Genomic DNA, 17661 nt, shown 5'->3' on the forward strand with positions numbered 1-17661 from the left:
ATATATATATATATATATATTATATATATACATATATATATATATATATATATACTCCCCCCCTACACTGTAAAAAAAAATCTGTAAAAAAACGGTCATCTACTGACAGCTACGGCTGCCAAACGAAAACCATAAAATTAAAGTAAAACATTGTAAACCAAATAATGATCAAAAACATTATATTTACAGAAATTTTCATGAAAGTTTTGCGGAAGAATATCGTAATTTTACAGATTTTTACCAAATTATTAAGATCAACCACCTTTATTAAAGTGACGATGCAAACAGTTCTGCGGAAAAATACCTTTATTCTACAGAGTTTTTCCAAATTATTACGATCAAACACCTTTAATGAAGTGACAATTCTGGCAGTTTCACAGAAAAATGCCATTATTTTACAGATTTTTTCTAAATTGTTAAAAATCAACCACCTTTAATAAAGTGACGACGCAAACAGTTCTGCGGAAAAATACCTTTATTCTACAGCATGGGTGTCAAACTCTGGAGTAATTTCCACTTGGCCTTTGAGGCGATATCAAATTAACACTAAAGCTGGCCTGCTGATTATATATTGCGGCGGTGCCGCGGTAACACCGCATTCACCGCTAATTCTAATACTTGCCAATCCTCCCGGGAGTGTTCCAAACTTCAGTGTCTCTCCCGAAAATCGTCAGGTCTGCTTTTCAGCCAGTCAAACGAGTGTTGACCCAGTCACATAACATGTGTGGCTCCTGCACGCACACACCCACAAATGAATGCAATGCATACTTCATCAATCTTGCCTAGGGCGCCAGATTGGTTAGGGCCAGGCCTGCCTGGGACCCCATTTTGAAAATTCCTAGCGCCAACACTGCTGTCAACAGAGGACAAAAAATGCTTTAAATATATCATTTATAAAGCAAGTTCGAGTATCATTGGCAAATGTTCACCTAGTCCCGGCCTTGGCGTGCTGCCCGCCTTGGCACGCATATATGTGTCCTCTTTTTGGGATTTCAGAATATGGTCAGCCTAAAGTAAGTTTCTCTTGCTACTTCAAGGCTTGAATGTTTGATTCATTCATATATTGTTATTTTATTTTCAAATTTATTATTAGCCTGTGGAAAAAGTTTATTTTGATATTTACCTCAGAAGGCTGCAAATAGAAAAGAGGCATTCAATTTTTATTTCAATTTTATTTGATATGCCATTGATTTCTGAATGACGGTATACCTTCAATAATATGCTTATAAGCATATTCCAGTCTACTTGCACGTTGTTGTATCCCAAAGGGTGTAATAGTGGTAGTTTTGCTGGGAATTTGTGACTGTAACCTGCATGTGCAAATGAACTGCTGACAAACAGCTAGCCATATTGCTACACAGCACATTCTAAAGTGTTGGTGTTGAAGGGTGTGTTGAAGAGTGTTAAAAAATGACACTCTTTCGATTCATTTTAACAATGGCAGTCTTATTTTGTCTAATGAGTTCATGCTAATTCACAGGTGTAGATTTTTTTTTAATCACACTGATCAAGAGTGAACATTTGCAACAGAATTTGTGACGTGTTGCCCTCCAAAAAGCGGGAGAGTGAAGTGGAAGCATCACTCAAGGCAGGCAAAGAAGGCACTGCATGTAAGTACCTGTTTCTTGTCTTGTTGCTGCTTCTAAATGAAATATACCGACTGTGTGTTATGTTGGAGTGAGCATAGTATGTTTACTAGTAATTAACTTGTCTTATTATAATTATAGCCAAGAAGTTAGTAGCTAATGCTAGCTAATTGTTAGCATTAGCTTGCTCCCATTACCTATAAAGCCACTACTGCTTTGTTTAGCAGCACATTAGCTCATCTTGCAACTAGGTTTGCAACCATGTATTAAGTCAATTGATTAAAAGAAAGCATTTATTTGTAGTTTGTTGCTACGATAATTATTTATCGAGTAAATTAAGAGGACATTGTGTGGTGATGCGGCCTGTGTGTGAGTGGTGTGGGGGCTGTAAAGACAATATTGTAAATAAATATGTGCAATTCAACGACTGCTCATTAGAATTGGAACTTGTGAGGAGTATCTTCTGATCTAACATTTACAGTTTTTCACTGTTAATAATCAAACAAATGTACTTTCTGCTTTTCTTTCATAGTGCAATGTTGGTTCCTGTAAAATGTGGTCAAACCCAGAGATACTTTAGAGTGGCTGAAACTGAAGGGGGCTTTGACCATTTTGGCACGTTTATTAAGAAGGGTGAGTCAATACTATTTTATTCTTACTCCTTTAATTTAGCATTTTGGTAGCATCAGGTAAACATTTGATCTTTGATTGAGACTTTTATTAGTAGGTTGCACAGTGAAGTACATAATCCGTACAATTGACCACTAAATGGTAACACCTGAATAAGTTTTTCAACTTGTTTAAGTCGGGGTCCACTTAAATTGATTCATGATACAGATATATACTATCAGATATATACTATCATCATAATGCAGTCATCACACAAGATAATCACATTGAATTATTTACATTATTTACAATCAGGGGTGTGGAGAAGGGGGGGCGGGGGGGGGGGGATATGGACAGCAAGTAGTGGACATAGAGAGAGAGAGAGAGAGAGAGAGAGAGAGAGAGAGAGAGAGAGAGAGAGAGAGAGAGAGAGAGAGAGAGAGAGAGAGAGAGAGAAAGAGAGAGATCAGAAGGCATAAGAAAAAGTATCTGCATTTGATTGTTTACATTTGATTATTAGCAATCCGGGGAGGGTGTTAGTTTAGGGTTGTAGCTGCCTGGAGGTGAACTTTTATTGTGGTTTTGAAGGAGGATAGAGATGCCCTTTCTTTTATACCTGTTGAAAGAGAATGAGTTAAGACCTTTGTTAGTTCGGAATCTGGGTTTAACGTGGTTAGTGGAGTTCCCCCTGGTGTTGTGGTTATGGCGGTCATTTACGTTAAGGAAGTAGTTTGACATATACTTCAGTATCAGGGAGGTGTAGCGGATTTTATAGACTAGGCTCAGTGCAAGTTGTTTAACTCTGTCCTCCACCTTGAGCCAGCCCACTTTGGAGAAGTGGGTAGGAGTGAGGTGGGATCTGGGGTGGAGGTCTAGAAGTAACCTGACTAGCTTGTTCTGAGATGTTTGGAGTTTAGATTTGAGGGTTTTGGAGGTGCTAGGGTACCAGGAGGTGCATGCGTAATCGAAAAAGGGTTGAACGAGAGTTCCCACCAGAATCCTCATGGTGCTTTTGTTGACCAGAGAGGAGATTCTGTAGAGAAATCTCGTTCGTTTGTTAACCTTTTTGATACCTTGGTTGCCATTTTATCACAGGAAAGGTTAGCCTCTAGAATTTAACCTAGGTAGGTGACCTCATCTTTCCTGGTGATAACAATGTCACCCACTTTTATAGTGAAGTCATTGACTTTCTTACGGTTGATGTGGGACCCAAACAGGATGGATTCCGTTTTACCCAAGTGTACGGATAGCTTGTTGTCAGCAAGCCAGGTGCAAGTTCTACAGTGCTCAGCACTGAGGATTTTCTCCACCTGTGACTTGTCCTTATCGGATACCAGCAGGGCAGAGTCATCCGCAAACAATAGCAATCTGGTAGACTGACACAGGCATTTAGCTTTTCCACACACCATCCTGACTCACGGTTTCAACATTTGGTTCTTAAAAGTATTAAATTACTTTGTACTTTCTGCAACCATTGGCCATTTCTGGCGACTACTCCTCCCACATTTTTTAACGCATTTCAACCGTTCTTTCCCTTTGCTAATGTAAAGCGAGTGGAGACAATTGGGAGATAGCACTATAGCAATATCAGACAAGTGCTACTTTGACTCTTTTTCTTGTTAAACTTGCACGTGGACTTCTTTTTGGACAATTTTGCAGCCGAATACGCCAAATTCATATAACATGACATAGGCCAACGTATGACTCAGAGTCATATAACTTGGTTTCTTGCGCAACAGCTATAAGGTATAATGCATCCGTAACTTAAAAGGGTTGTCTGAACAGCTATTAAGGCATCACCCAATCGCCGCCCATGTTAACTACAGAACCGTAACTTAAAATGGTTGGCTGAACAACTATAAGGACTATAAGGCGGCCGGGCACCTTGTTAACTACAGAACCGTAACTTAAAATTGTTGGCTGAACAACTATAAGGACTATAAGGCGGCCGGGCACCTTGTTAACTACAGAACCGTAACTTAAAAGGGTTGGCTGAACTACTATAAGGACTATAAGGCGGCCCGGCACATTGTTAATAAAAGTCTCAATCAATCAATCAACTACAGAACCGTAACTTAAAAGGGTTGGCTGAGCAACTATAAGGAATTGGCTGCCAGGGCACCCTGGGGGGTGTATGCATGTATGCATGGACTGCCCTGCCGCCGGGCAGGCCATCGCTAGTGTTGCCGGGAGGCTACAGTACGCATGGCCATCGCTAGTGTTGCCGATATCAACCGATACGATATATACAGTCGTGGAATGAACACATTATTATGCCTCATTTTGTTGTGATGCCCCGCTGGATGCATTAGACCAGGGGTCACAAACGCGGTGCCCGCGGGCACCAGGTCGCCCGTAAGGACCAGATGAGTCGCCCGCGGGCCTGTTCTAAAAAAAAAAAAAAAAAAAATTTTTTTTTTTTTTTTTTTTAAATTAAAACTACATAGAAAAAACACAAGATACACTTTCAATCAGTGCATCAACCCAAACAACCTCCCCCATGCACACTCATCCACACCCACTCACACAAAAGGGGTTATTTCTTTCTGCTACCAATATTCTGGTTTCCACAACATAGACAACAAGGGACACAGTCCCTGAAGCACACATGATTGTATAGGCTGCTGGTCCACTAACATTTTCATTAATTACTATTTTTTATGTAATTATTTTTATATTGTTTTACTTTCTTTTTTATCCAAGAAAATGTTTTTTATTTATTTATCTTATTTTATTTTATTTTTAAAAAAGGGGCCTTATCTTCAACAGACCAGGTTGTCAATGAAATTAGATTTGTTTAAAGGGTTTTTTAAACCAGGCCCAGTCCAGATAATGTCCAAGTCGGACTCAGCAACACACACCTTCATTCATGTACACAGAAAAAAATTAGGGAACACAACAGATTGCATATAATTTATAAACAAAATTACATTTTCAAAATAAGCATTTATGTACAGTCCAGATTATGTCCAGGTCACTCAAATTAGGGAACACAACAACAGATATCATATAATCTATAAACATAATTATACTTTCAAAATAAGCCTTTGAGGACTTCTCATCTTTTTTTTAAATGTTTTTTGGCATCATTATCGTTTTCAACCATGTAACTTTCTAAAGTTAGAAAATACTGAATAAATGTTTTAAAGAAAGTAATAATAAGTGAATATCTGTTATTGGCTTTAAAAATAAACATTTTACCGAGTACTATAATTAAATTGACTAAATCATGATTGTCAATGAACTCTCCTAAAATAACAGAAACCACATTAAGCTTCATAAACAAACCAATCCTTAAACACATTTTTTCAACTTCCACCCAAAACAAAGACACAATATGACAATACCAAAACAAATTGCAGGGTGGATTCAGGCTCCTGACAACAAAATCGGCAATCATCTGACTCTGTCATATTCCATAATTTTAACATTTTCCCTGTGGGTAAGAAGTTATAAATAATTTTAATTTGAAAATAACGATTTTGCACATCGATAGTGGTTTTATAGATTAGTTTGAATATGGCATCCCATGGCAACGGGCAGTCAAAAAAGTCCTCCCATTTTCCATTCGTGTTGTATGAGGCAGCCTTCAAAGATTTCTTTATTAAATAGAAATTATATATTTTTCTATTTATTTTAGTTCCTTTTTGCCAACTAGAATTTCTTATTAGAGGTTTACAAACTAATAATTTAGTAGTTCCATAATTAATTATTTGTTTCCATCTTTTCCCAATTACTCCAGTTAGTTGATAAAATGAAAAGCTTGAGCAAGCATCACCATACATAGCTCTAAATTCATCATACTTCATAATTTTACCATTCTCATTGATAATATCATTGACAAAAATGATTCCTCTTTCAAACATATTTTTCCAAAAGAAAGGCTTTCCATCTATTACAATATTAGAGTTCATCCATATTAACTGCTGCAAAATATCGTCTCTTTTTTCTGGCACATAAAATTGAAAACACCACTATGAGTGGATTGTTTCCTTTATGAACCCCGCCATGTTTCCCAGCAGACTCTCTGGGAGGGGATCACTTGTAAAAAAGGATACCATTTCTTTTGATACAGTACATGTTTTTTGTCCAACAGGACATTTGTGTACCACTCAATGTTTAAATACATCTTTGGAACAATTGATGCTTTTAAAGACAGACACATAGCTTCAAGGTTGAGAAGTTTCAGGCCCCCATATTCATACTCTTTGTACAAAACCTTTCTTTTAATCTTTTCTGGTTTGCCGTTCCAGACAAAATCGAAGACCCTCCGCTCATAAATCTTAAAAAAGTTTTGTGATGGAGCTGGTAATGACAAAAACAAATAAATAAATTGAGGAATAATTAACGAGTTGGCAATATACATTTTACCATACAAGGTTAGGGATTTCCCTTTCCATAATTGCATAATTTTGTCCAGCTTTCTTAGTCGATTATCATAATTTACTGAGCCTAGATCTTCCAGATTTTCTTGGACAACAACACCAAGTATGTAAACTGGTCCATCTGTCCACAAAACAGGCACTTTGCATTCCATTCGAAAGGAAGTTCCCTTTGGATTTCCGATCCTTAACATTTTACATTTATCATAATTAAGCTTAAGGCCAGATTGCTGTGAAAATATGTCCAAAAGATTAAGAAGGTTCCGCAAACAATGAGGAAAAATCTTATCTTTGTGAATCAGCCTTTTCTGACATGAACTTCATCAAGAACAAACACAGAACACGCCTCACTGATGCACATCTGCAAGACTCACTCAGAGTTGCAGTGTCAAGTTACACACCAGAGTACAACACACTAGTTAACAGCATGCAATGCCAGGCTTCCCACTAACTGACAAAGAAACAGATAACAGATTTTGTGTCCAGTTCAAAGTGTGACATGATTTAAAAATTTGAGAGTTTACTTTTGTATTTTACATGAGTTATTATTTGTACAAACATGGTACAAAGTAATTCATGATTTGTTAAAAAATGTTAGTGGCTATCTAGTTAAAATGGGATATTGTGACTTCACAAGACTGTCTTAGAAGTGATCATTTGAAAATGTTCAATTTGAAAAATGTGCACTTAGAGAAAATATAAAAATAAAGTGTTGCATATTGATATTTATCTGTTTCTGTATATATTTATTGTGAGAAATCATTAAGATGATCAGTGTTTCCACAAAGATAAATATCATTAATTATTAATAATAACAGAGTTAAAGGTAAATTGAGCAAATTGGCTACTTCTGGCAATTTATTTAAGTGTGTATCAAACTGGTAGCCCTTCGCATTAATCAGTACCCAAGAAGTAGCCCTTGGTTTCAAAAAGGTTGGTGACCCCTGGATTGGAGGGTGTTGAGTGTTCAAAAAATGACACTCTTTTGATTCATTTTAACAATGGCAGTCTTATTTTGTCTAATGAGTTCATGCTAATTCACAGGTGTAGATTTTTTTTTCAATCACACTGATCAAGAGTGAACATTTGCAACGGAACTTGTGACGTGTTGCCCTCCAAAAAGCGGGAGAGTGAAGTGGAAGCATCACTCAAGGCAGGCAAAGAAGGCACTGCATGTAAGTACCTGTTTTTTGTCTTGTTGCTGCTTCTAAATGAAATATACCGACTGTGTGTTATGTTGGAGTGAGCATAGTATGTTTACTAGTGATTAACTTGTCTTATTATAGCCAAGAAGTTAGTAGCTAATGCTAGCTAATTGTTAGCATTAGCTTGCTCCCATTACCTATAAAGCCACTACTGCTTTGGTTAGCAGCACATTAGCTCATCTTGCAACTAGGTTTGCAACCATGTATTAAGTCAATTGATTAAAAGAAAGCATTTATTTGTAGTTTGTTGCTACGATAATTATTTATCGAGTAAATTAAGAGGACATTGTGTGGTGATGCGGCCTGTGTGTGAGTGGTGTGGGGGCTGTAAAGACAATATTGTAAATAAATATGTGCAATTCAACGACTGCTCATTAGAATTGGAACTTGTGAGGAGTATCTTCTGATCTAACATTTACAGTTTTTCACTGTTAATAATCAAACAAATGTACTTTCTGCTTTTCTTTCATAGTGCAATGTTGGTTCCTGTAAAATGTGGTCAAACCCAGAGATACTTTAGAGTGGCTGAAACTGAAGGGGGCTTTGACCATTTTGGCACGTTTATTAAGAAGGGTGAGTCAATACTATTTTATTCTTACTCCTTTAATTTAGCATTTTGGTAGCATCAGGTAAACATTTGATCTTTGATTGAGACTTTTATTAGTAGGTTGCACAGTGAAGTACATAATCCGTACAATTGACCACTAAATGGTAACACCTGAATACGTTTTTCAACTTGTTTAAGTCGGGGTCCACTTAAATTGATTCATGATACAGATATATACTATCAGATATATACTATCATCATAATGCAGTCATCACACAAGATAATCACATTGAATTATTTACATTATTTACAATCAGGGGTGTGGAGAAGGGGGGGCCGGGGGGGGGGGGGGTAGGATATGGACAGCAAGTAGTGGACATAGAGAGAGAGAGAGAGAGAGAGAGAGAGAGAGAGAGAGAGAGAGAGAGAGAGAGAGAGAGAGAGAGAGAGAGAGAGAGATCAGAAGGCATAAGAAAAAGTATCTGCATTTGATTGTTTACATTTGATTATTAGCAATCCGGGGAGGGTGTTAGTTTAGGGTTGTAGCTGCCTGGAGGTGAACTTTTATTGTGGTTTTGAAGGAGGATAGAGATGCCCTTTCTTTTATACCTGTTGAAAGAGAATGAGTTAAGACCTTTGTTAGTTCGGAATCTGGGTTTAACGTGGTTAGTGGAGCTCCCCCTGGTGTTGTGGTTATGGCGGTCATTTACGTTAAGGAAGTAGTTTGACATATACTTCAGTATCAGGGAGGTGTAGTGGATTTTATAGACTAGGCTCAGTGCAAGTTGTTTAACTCTGTCCTCCACCTTGAGCCAGCCCACTTTGGAGAAGTGGGTAGGAGTGAGGTGTGATCTGGGGTGGAGGTCTAGAAGTAACCTGACTAGCTTGTTCTGGGATGTTTGGAGTTTAGATTTGAGGGTTTTGGAGGTGCTAGGGTACCAGGAGGTGCATGCGTAATCAAAAAAGGGTTGAACGAGAGTTCCCACCAGAATCCTCATGGTGCTTTTGTTGACCAGAGAGGAGATTCTGTAGAGAAATCTCGTTCGTTGGTTAACCTTTCTGATTACCTTGGTTGCCATTTTATCACAGGAAAGGTTAGCCTCTAGAATTTAACTTAGGTAGGTGACCTCATCTTTCCTGGTGATAACAATGTCACCCACTTTTATAGTGAAGTCATTGACTTTCTTAAGGTTGATGTGGGACCCAAACAGGATGGATTCCGTTTTACCCAAGCGTATGGATAGTTTGTTGTCAGCGAGCCAGGTGCAAGTTCTACAGTGCTCGGCACTGAGGATTTTCTCCACCTGTGACTTGTCCTTATCGGATACCAGCAGGGCAGAGTCATCCGCAAACAATAGCAATCTGGGAGACTGACACAGGCATTTAGCTTTTCCACACACCATCCTGACTCACGGTTTCAACATTTGGTTCTTAAAAGTGTATTAAATTACTTTGTACTTTCTGCAACCATTGGCCATTTCTGGCGACTACTCCTCCCACATTTTTTAACGCATTTCAACCGTTCTTTCCCTTTGCTAATGTAAAGCGAGTGGAGACAATTGGGAGATAGCACTATAGCAATATCAAACAAGTGCTACTTTGACTCTTTTTCTTGTTAAACTTGCACGTGGACTTCTTTTTGGACAATTTTGCAGCCGAATACGCCAAATTCATATAACATGACATAGGCCAACGTATGACTCAGAGTCATATAACTTGGTTTCTTGCGCAACAGCTATAAGGTATAATGCATCCGTAACTTAAAAGGGTTGTCTGAACAGCTATTAAGGCATCACCCAATGGCCGCCCATGTCAACTACAGAACCGTAACTTAAAATGGTTGGCTGAACAACTATAAGGACTATAAGGCAGCCGGGCACCTTGTTAACTACAGAACCGTAACTTAAAATGGTTGGATGAACAACTATAAGGACTATAAGGCGGCCGGGCACCTTGTTAACTATAGAACCGTAACTTAAAAGGGTTGGCTGAACTACTATAAGGACTATAAGGCGGCCGGTAGGGGTGATACTCGAAACCGGTTTTCCCGGTTGTTCGATAAGAAAAGAACCGAGTCCTCGGACTCGAATCCCTTTTTGAGAACCGGTACCCGTTATCGAGACCACTATAGTAAAGAAAAAGAGTTGGTTCTTTATTCGAATCCCTCGGAACGAATCCCATCCCAACCAGAATGCCCCTTGAGACATCACAAGAATTTACGTCACGTAGTTCAGTCATTAGGCGCAGATAGGGAAAGCAGGAAAAACAATGGAATAATAAAGTTCAAAACAAAAGGTATAATCCAATGAATAACTTTACTGAGAGATTTGAGCAGGGTACAAACACATGACGAACACTTTTACGACCAACCGGAAACATAGCAACCAGGCTAGCAACGCACCTCCTTTACGGCAGCTGTCACAATGTTCTTAAAGCAACCGCAGCACATACATATACATATATACAACATATATGACATCTCCCTTTTTCAAATTTTGTTTTTCTTTCCTTGTAAACAAAACAAAATCACACTGTATATGTGTTGTCTGTCTAATTATAAATAATGCAGACGAGGCGTGTTGGCTGAGTTCTTGACGTTTACTTTTACGGGTGACGACATGCAACAACACTTTTCGGGGCTACCGCGCATGCTCGTCACTCCCGTTGCATGCTGGGTAGTGTAGTCGTTATATTCCCTAGCTCATAACATCACATCTTTCCCCCTATAAAGAAAGATTTTAACTCAATAAAGAGTATTTCTTTTTTTAGCTTTAACTTTTCATTTTTTAGCATTGTAACCACATTTGCAAACAACTTTTCTCTTCATAGAATTTTCTTTCAATAAAGAAATAAAGTGCAAAAATGTCAAAGCATCATAACAAACAGTTATGTCAAATAGCAGCAGAAGTGCACTTTTTGGAGAGCTGTATTATTTTCAGTTTTGTGCCCAAGGGACTGATTTTATTTAACACTATAGTATTTATACACATATAGTGATCACAGAGACAGGTTGTTTTTGTGTTACTGTATATATTTGTTTTTCTGAAAAATCCCATTTAATATACTTTGGGTAACAACAATCAATATATTTTTTATTTTATTTTATTTTTTTAGGGGGGTAACAGTCAATATTTATTTATTTATTAGATTTTATTTTTTTCTTATATAATAAAAGTGAGCTTTTGTTAAACCAAATATTGTGTGTTTTTCCATATACAACAACCTATCTGGACTCGATAAGAGAATCGATAAGGAATCGGTTCGATAAGAGGATTCGATAATAGGCTCGAACTCGATAATTTCTTATCAAACATCATCCCTAGCGGCCGGGCACATTGTTAATAAAAGTCTCAATCAATCAATCAACTACAGAACCGTAACTTAAAAGGGTTGGCTGAACAACTATAAGGACTATAAGGCGGCCGGGCACCTTGTTAACTACAGAACCGTAACTTAAAAGGGTTGGCTGAACTACTATAAGGACTATAAGGCGGCCGGGCACATTGTTAATAAAAGTCTCAATCAATCAATCAACTACAGAACCGTAACTTAAAAGGGTTGGCTGAACAACTATAAGGAATTGGCTGCCAGGGCACCCTGGGGGGTGTATGCATGTATGCATGGACTGCCCTGCGGCCGGGCAGGCCATCGCTAGTGTTGCCGGGAGGCTACAGTACGCATGGCCATCGCTAGTGTTGCCGATATCAACCGATACCGATATATACAGTCGTGGAATTAACACATTATTATGCCTAATTTTGTTGTGATGCCCCGCTGGATGCATTAGACAATGTAACAAGGTTTTCCAAAATAAATCAACTCAAGTTATGGAAAAAAATGCCAACATGGCACTGCCATATTTATTATTGAAATCACAAAGTGCATTATTTTTTTTAACATACCTCAAAACAGCAGCTTGGAATTTGGTACATGCTCTCCCTGAGAGAGCATGAGGAGGTTGAGGTGGGCGGGGTTCCGGGAGGGGGGGGGTGTAGGGGCTAGCGTATATGTAGTATACGTATATGTAGTATATGTATATGTATGCGTAGTGTATATTGTAGCGTCCCGGAAGAGTTAGTGCTGCAAGGGGTTCTGGGTATTTGTTCTGTTGCGTTACGTGCGGATGTTCTCCCGAAATGTGTTTGTCATTCTTGTTTGGTGTGGGTTCACAGTGTGGCGCATATTTTTAACAGTGTTAAAGTTGTTTATACGTCCACCCTCAGTGTGACTTGTATGGCTATTGACCAAGTATGCCTTGCATTCACTTGAGTGTGTGTGAAGAAACCGTAGATATTATGTGATTGGGCCGGCACACAAAGGTAGCCTTTAAGGTTTATTGGCGCTCTGTACTTCTCCCTACGTCCGTGTACCACTCTGTACAGCGGCGTTTTAAAAAGTCATACATTTTACTTTTTGAAATCGATACCGATAATTTCCGATATCACATTTTAAAGCATTTATCGGACATTTCTAGTTTTAGCAGATCTTCCGTATTTTTCCAACAGACAGCATTTGGTGACCTCAAACAACAAGGCCCATAGCCTTGTTGTTTGAGGTCACCAGATGCTGGTTTTCGCCTTTTGAAGGGTACTGGGAAAACTGGAAAATGTATTTTGAAAGTCCTTAAAAAGTGCTTGAAATTGGCCATGGAAAAGGTGTACGAACCCTGACTATTATTCATAATCAACATTTAATACCGCATACAAGCGCCACTGTTTTATAGACTTCATGTGAAAGTCAATTATAAACAGCATGCGTGACTCTCCTCCGCACATCACGCTCGATGCGCTTTGGACCACAAAAACAGCCCCGCTGAGACCAAACCGTATAGTCAGTTGTTTTTGTGTCCCTGCAGGCTTGCTTGCAGCTGCTGCAGTTCTCTGCGGCGCTCTTCAAGTCGGATCTGATGGATTCAAACGTGAACATCGCAAGGTCGTGTACGGTATTTGTCTTCTCTGATGCAGTCGTGCATATTTAGCACACACACACACACACACACACTAAAAAACGTTTGGTCTGCTTTTGAATCAGTCTCAGCATGTATTGATTGACCTAAATGTGACCTTCTTTGCTTCGCTTCCCACCATAAAGACAACATAAAGACGGATTAAGACCTTTTTCTTCTCAGGAAAATTCCACAACAAATACTTGCAATTAGTCTCGATCATAGGTGTCAAAGTGGTTTTCACTGAGGGCCACATCGCAGTTTTGTTTGGCCCCAAAGGGCCACTTCTGACAGTGAATACTATTATTACACCATTTTTTTATGCATTTTATTAGTAGATTTTTTAAAAACTAAAATGTAAAAAAAATTTGCAATAATTTCACCTGAAAATGTAGTGTATATTACTGTAAATGGAAAAACAGTACTGCTGTTATTATGGTAAAAAAAAAAAAAAGGCAGCTCAGTTGCCAGAATGTAAAATTCACATTTGTTTTTTTTACTGTAAATAAAAAAAAACGTAAATTTTATAGTAACATTTTGGCACCTGAGCTGCCAGTTTTTTTGTTTTTTTTTATACCGCAAATCAAGAACTGTAGATTTTTTGGTGTATTACTGTAAATGCCAAAATGACACCACAGTTTATTACAGTAAAAAAAAGTATCTTTTTTTTCATTTAGAGAAAAATGCTGTAAAAACCACAGTAAATTTCACAATTTGACCATGAAATCTATTGCTACTTTTACATGGCACAATCCAAAGAAAACAGCAGAGTACTCCTGCGACTGATGCACACACCTGTTTGTCACTTCACCTGTCCAGTGCCAAGGTGCACTGGGATAGGCTCCAGTAGATTTATGCTGCTTTAAAATCTGCTGACTGAAGAATCCTCCATCAAGTCTTTTATTGGGCGCCAAACAATCATCCATGCCACACCCACTTCAAGTCCACTACTTTTCAACCACTGTGCCGCGGCACACTAGTGTGCCATGAGATACAGTCTGGTGTGCCGTGGGAGATTATCTAATTTCACCTATTTGGGTTAAAAATATTTTTTGCAAACCAGTAATTATAGTCTGCAAATGATGTGTTATTGTTGAGTGTCGGTGCTGTCTAGAGCTCGGCAGAGTAACCGTGTAATACTTTTCCATATCAGTAGGTGGCAGCCGGTAGCTAATTGCTTTGTAGATGTCGGAAACAGTGGGAGGCAGTGTGGAGGTAAAAAGGTGTCTAATGCTTAAACCAAAAATAAACAAAAGGTGAGTGACCCTAAGAAAAGGCATTGAAGCTTAGGGAAGGCTATGCAGAACGACACTAAAACTGAACTGGCTACAAAGTAAACAAAAACAGAATGCTGGACGACAGCAAAGACTTACTGTGGAGCAAAGACGGCGTCCACAATGTACATCAGAACATGACATGACAATCAACAATGTCCCCACAAAGAAGGATTAAAACAACTGAAATATTCTTGATTGCTAAAACAAGGTAAAGACAAAGGAAGACATGAAACTGCTACAGGAAAATACCAAAAAAAGAGAAAAAGCCACCAAAATAAGAGCGCAAGACAAGAACTAAAACGCTACACACAGGAAAACAGCAAAGAACTCAAAATAAGTCAGGGTGTGATGTGACAGGTGGTGACAGTACACCTACTTTGAGACAAGAGCTATAGTGATGCATGCTTGGTTATGGTTTAAAGTCATATCCAACAATCGCGACAACGACTTTTTACTGTCAACTGAGTTTCGTTTTTTAATAATTTCTGCTGGTGGTGTGCCTCTGGATTTTTTCAACGCAAAAAATGTGCCTTGGCTCAAAAAAGGTTGAAAAACACTGATATACACTACCGTTCAAAAGTTTGGGGTCACCCAAACAATTTTGTGTTTGAGCCTTCATTTCTAAGAACAAGAATAGAATGTCGAGTTTCAGATGAAAGTTCTCTTTTTCTGGCCATTTTGAGCGTTTAATTGACCCCGCAAATGTGATGCTCCAGAAACTCAATCTGCTCAAAGGAAGGTCAGTTTTGTAGCTTCTGTAACGAGCTAAACTGTTTTCAGATGTGTGAACATGATTGCACAAGGGTTTTCTAATCATCAATTAGCCTTCTGAGCCAATGAGCAAACACATTGTACCATTAGAACACTGGAGTGATAGTTGCTGGAAATGGGCCTCTATACACCTATGTAGATATTGCACCAAAAAGCAGACATTTGCAGCTAGAATAGTCATTTACCACATTAGCAATGTATAGAGTGTATTTCTTTAAAGTTAAGACTAGTTTAAAGTTATCTTCATTGAAAAGTACAGTGCTTTTCCTTCAAAAATAAGGACATTTCAATGTGACCCCAAACTTTTGAACGGTAGTGTATATGATCTTTGAGTAGTGTTTTTGTAGTAAGTCCCAAAAACAACAGAACGCTCTTGTCCAATATATAGAATCCATACCATTTGTCTTTATTACTTTATTCATGACTATGTATTTGGTGGAGTTAAAATTGTATCACAACCTTGCAATGACATTGTATGCAAAATAAGATGAATTGTGACAGCCTTTCCATTTCTGAAAATGCGGCCTGCAGAACAATTTGGTTGACTGGCCCTAGTTTTGTGGTTTTAATATGGATTTTGCTACAAGACATGACAACTTGTGTTTCTGTTGCTTATAAATATTCAATTAAATTAAATATTCTAATGTTTTCGTTTTTAATATAGAGGGATGTACATTGTTGATATAATGGAAGTCAACATATTTGGACGGTGTGTGTGATGTGTGTGTCCACACAAAGTCTGTTCATCTGTCTGAAGCCGTGTGCCAAATTACCACGGGGCTGTCTGCGAGAGACAAAGAGTTATAACTTCTGTCCTCGGCGGAGCGTTGCTTTGCATATTATGCAAATTGTCAGCATATGACATGGTGCCGAAGGAGGCTGGATGGGACAAAGAAATCATAACAAACTTTGTTTCATCCTGTTTCTTGTCGGTCCTTTTTAAAACTTCACTTCACACCTGTCTATATGTACTCAATATAAGTACAAAACCCAAAACCAGTGAAGTTAGCATGTTGTGTAAATGGTAAATAAAAACAGAATACAATGATTTGCAAATCCTTTTCAACTTATATTCAATTGAATATTTAATGTTCCAAATGAGAAACGTAATTTTTTTTTTTGCAAATAATCATTCACTTACAATTTAATGGCAGCAACACATTGTAAAAAAGTTGTCACAGGGGCATTTTTACCACCGTGTTACATGGCCTTTCCTTTTAACAACACTCAGTAAACGTTTGGGAACTGAGGAGACACATTTTTGAAGCTTTTCAGGTGGAATTCTTTCCCATTCGTGCTTGATGTACAGCTTGATGTACAGCAGTATAGCTCGGTTGGTAGAGTGGCCGTGCCAGCAACTTGAAGGTTCCAGGTTCGATTCCCGCTTCCGCTATCCTAGTCACTGTCGTTGTGTCCTTGGGCAAGACACTTTACCCACCTGCTCCCAGTGCCACCCACACTGGTTTAAATGTAACTTAGATATTGGGTTTCACTGTGTAAAGCGCTTTGGGTCACTAGAGAAAAGCGCTATATAAATATAATTCACTTTAAAAAAAGTTGTTCAACAGTCCGGGGTCTCCGTTGTGGTATTTTAGGCTTCATAATGCACCACACATTTTCAATGGGGGACAGGTCTGGACTACAGGCAGGCCAGTCTAGTACCCGCACTCTTTTACTATGAAGCCACGCTGATGTAACACGTGACTTGGTATTGTCTTGCTGAAATAAGCAGGGGCGTCCATGGTAACGTTGCTTGGATGGCAACATATGTTGCTCCAAAACCTGTATGTACCTTTCAGCATTAATGGTGCCTTCACAGATGTGTAAGTTACCCATGCCTTGGGCACTAATACACCCCCATACCATCACACATGCTGGCTTTTACACTTTGCGCCTATAACAGTCAGGATGGTTCTTTTCTTCTTTGGTCCGGAGGACACGACGTCCACAGTTTCCAAAAACAATTTGAAATGTGGACTCGAATGTTGTCTGTCTATCTGTGTGTCCTCCCTGCGAGGAGGTGGCGACATGTCCAGGGTGTACCCCGCCTTCCGCCTGAATGCAGCTGAGATAGGCTCCAGCACCCCCCGCGACCCCGAATGGGACAAGCGGTAGAAAATGGATGGATGGACTCGTCAGACCACAGATCACTTTTCCATTTTGTATCAGTCCATCAGCCCGGGGTATTATCACGTTTTTTTCAGGGGCCACAACCACTAGGGGGGCCTCATGAGCATGGCCTAGGATTTTTTATTTATTTGAACGTTTCTTTCACTTAACAGGCCTCGAGTTTTAACTTTTTAAGGTCAAAGCATCAAAAAACGACATCAGTGTGTAAA

General features: G+C 38.8%; 1 long non-coding RNA gene across 1 annotated transcript in view; it reads left to right on the forward strand.

Moving 5' to 3' along the window:
- Positions 1 to 1393: 1393 nt before the first annotated feature.
- The window catches only part of LOC133635975 (uncharacterized), a 36859-nt gene continuing 20591 nt past the window's right edge, over positions 1394 to 17661 (forward strand). The window contains exons 1-5 of the long non-coding RNA XR_009822146.1: positions 1394 to 1610; positions 2119 to 2219; positions 7622 to 7752; positions 8255 to 8355; positions 13185 to 13261. This is a non-coding gene — a long non-coding RNA (uncharacterized LOC133635975). The remainder of the gene's footprint in view (positions 1611 to 2118; positions 2220 to 7621; positions 7753 to 8254; positions 8356 to 13184; positions 13262 to 17661) is intronic.

The sequence above is a fragment of the Entelurus aequoreus genome, linkage group LG20, assembly GCF_033978785.1.
Source record: "Entelurus aequoreus isolate RoL-2023_Sb linkage group LG20, RoL_Eaeq_v1.1, whole genome shotgun sequence".
Taxonomy (NCBI): domain Eukaryota; kingdom Metazoa; phylum Chordata; class Actinopteri; order Syngnathiformes; family Syngnathidae; genus Entelurus; species Entelurus aequoreus.